Here is a 3,422-nt window from a genome sequence, read left to right on the forward strand (position 1 = left end):
ACACTGATAAGGAAACGACAGAGAAGAGGGTGGGTGGGGGCTGGTAGAGGATGGGGGTATAGAGTATTCTGTTGTGAACTCAAATGCAGTTGTGACCAAATCTCTACAAACGAGATGACAATGTGCTTAATGCTTAGCTGCAGCTGTAAGAACAAAACTAGGATCTACATCTGGATCTCTGCAGTGAATTAAATGGCAAAGATGAGTGGATGTGACAGGGCTATCATGAGAAAGAAAGAACAACAGAGCATCAGGCATATATCTGATTTAATCAGAAGTGATATGAAAGTAATCCCTATGTTAGGTCTAAGAAATAGAAATTCAGATGCCAAGAACAGCACAACCAAGTCATCAGTTGTGGTCATCAACTGTAGACCCAGCCCTGAGGAGGGTGCTAAGGCAGTAACAACGTTGAAGCTCTGACTCAGCAATCCAAGCCTAATTCAAAGGGCAAATGCCATATTATAATAGTAAATTACTCCTTACTCCGTTAAACAGGCCATTAATTAATGATTCTACAAGGGGATTATTAGGAGACATTTTTATGCTGGACCATTTCTTATAGTGCAACTCTATCCTAAGGCACCATTCGTCATATAGGGCCGAAGGCTATCAAAAATAGTTTAGCTTTGATTAAGATCTTGTGTTGCTGCTCTTCATTTTTACTTTTTGTAAAAAAAAATTAAAAACTCCGACAATAACTTTTTGTCTGTGTAGGTAAAAATGCCATGCAGTCAGTCCAACAAGTATATTAAGGCATCTTTATGCAACGAGAAAGGAGATGATTGCTATATTATCCCCTCTACAGTTTACATACACTCCTCTTCAGAAGTTAAATTAGGCGCTTGGCCTATTGCACTATAGCAGCATCTTGATTTTCAATAATTTTATGTCCTTGTAAGTGATGTACCATATTTAATCAAAGACAGTAGCCAGGTCTCTGATAATGACCAGTGGTGTGGTCGGTATTAACAAATACAGGTCAGCCCCAAAAATGGGCCAAGGAAAAATCATGGGTGGATAAACTCTCGGTGCCTCTTATATACAGTATAGTGCATTCCATTTAAGCATATATTTTACTTACCTGGATGTAACAACAGTTCTTTAATACATGCATAGTGCTCTAGCTGACCATCACAAAGAAGGGAAGGAGGTGGAGGAGATGCAATATTGTTAAAATAAAGGGATAACAGCACATATTTAAATAATAATGACAGCAGCAACATTTTGTTAGTATGGGTAACCAGGGTTAGTGAGTATATATCAATTAGCATGCTATCGGCATGCTACAGCTAAGTGGCGCACTGCCAAAACATTTTGGGTGGAACTCAAGTGCTAGAATTATTGTTCCACACATCATAGTAAGTGGATTATCACCAATGCAGTAACAAACATTTAACAGAGCCAACAGAAGCAGATCAGCAGATAAGCTAATGTTGCCTCTTCTAGAAAGAAAAAGGTGAAACAAGAAGTGGCACCAAAACTACTGTGACAAACCACAAAAACATGCAAGCCATCATGCTATTGTTTAGAATAGGTAAACTAACATTGGATTAACATGGGCTGCGGATGTTGATATAACTTTCACCCAGCAATATTTTGGGTATGTGGGCTACTAGGGCTAATGATCGGAATGAGTGCATGAAGGCTGTCAATCATCTAGTCAACACGGATATGTACCATATGTGTTTCTTATATAGTTTCCAGTGTATATTTTGACAAAGTTAAGTCAAGTCTTTTAAGTAATGATCAAAATGATCAGTCTGCAAGTAGATCGATTTATGTGTGGAGGTGCACTCTGTCTGCAGCGTCTCCATTTCCCCCTCTTGCATCAATCATGCTTATGTCCCATAATGCAATCAAAAGCCTAATGGCAAACACAGCCCAGCGGCACAATGCTGATGCAGGACATTTTTCTTGCTGGCATAAGTGGACACGCAAATAAGTGAGTTAGGGTAATCAGGGAGTAGAGATAGTTGTGGCTTAGGGTATGCGTGTGGTGGTGGTGTGTGTGTATCTGTCTACAACGTCAGCCCAATATTGATCACATTCGCAGTTGCAAGCCCATGTTGGGCAACCTGCCTGCTAGTCTGACAGGTGTCCTTGTCGGCCTAATTCCTCTTGCACCACTTTGTTTCTCCTTCTCTTTTCTTTAACGGCGGAATACCCTAGAGGGCTGTTCATGTGACAGGTGTCCCAGCCGATATGGAAGGCACAGACAAAGACAAAAGCGAGACAGAAAGACACCTGCTTTTGTGGCTTCCTCTTTAATATGTCGCCAGTGACCTGTACACAATGTCACGTTCACGCTCCACAAATGCTAGTTTAGCACATAAGCAAACATACAGATGTGCAGGCAAACAAACATCAAGGTGTCCTCATATGACTGGATTGAGGTCAGGTGTGAACTGCCGCTGTATGTGAAGAGTCCTTGGAGTAGATGCTTGATGAGCAGCTGTGTAGCACACTGAAGGAGGAGAGGTAATCACTATTCAGAACGCAAAGGCTCTTTATTATAGGGATACACTGCAATGATGCAAGGCAGTCTTGCATGAAATTGAAGAACTGACATACTGTGTTTTCATCTCCTTTTTTATTTGTCAGCTTTACGTAGTTCAATAACAAGTTCAGTCACTCACTCACTCAAGTCGGGTGACAGTGTGTTATTGTTTCACCTCTTCTCTTATGTTCAACTTTTTTCCTCATCATTGCGCTGAAGGGGGCAGGTGGTTGAAGCAACATTCTTTCATGACACCTGAAAACTTGCATGTCTGCATCTGGAAGGTTGAATCCCTGTGACTGAAGGAGAGAGACCTTCGTTTGACATGCGACAAAAATATGTCCGGGAGAATGGGTGATAAAGGGGTTTTAGGAAAGGACTGTCAGCAAAACTGAATATCATCACAAGAGGACACAACACAGACAATGGTTCAGTGGTTCACCATGTCCTCGCAGTTATTCACAACGACAACCTTTCAAACACTGCTTTGCATGACTTTATCTCTCAAACAATGTGTTCGTCTAAAGCACCAGAATAGACCTGGATTATGAAGAGTGTATTCCAGCCCTCCGTCTGTTTTAAATAATGGATGGACCATCTGACCAAAACGTTTTGCACCACTAATGAGAGAGTGTATCATGTTTAATAACTTGATGGTTGAGGTTCAACTCCTTTGCTCACATGACTTGTAGCGAAGTTTCCCAAGCTGTCTGAAACTGGACATTAATGCAGTCATTGGAGCGTATTTGGCAGAGATGCACATGGTGGTGTTATCGATTTGACAGACTCCAACCCAAATGTGTCTGAAGTCTCTCCATCCTACGGTCCAGCAGTGCTGTCTCTCTGGTACTGTAATGGCAGATTTACTGCCAAAAAATTCCTTACTTGCAGTGTACCTGTCTAGTCTGCTTACAGTATAAAC

This window comes from Scomber scombrus, chromosome 5, assembly GCF_963691925.1.
Source record: "Scomber scombrus chromosome 5, fScoSco1.1, whole genome shotgun sequence".
NCBI lineage: Eukaryota > Metazoa > Chordata > Actinopteri > Scombriformes > Scombridae > Scomber > Scomber scombrus.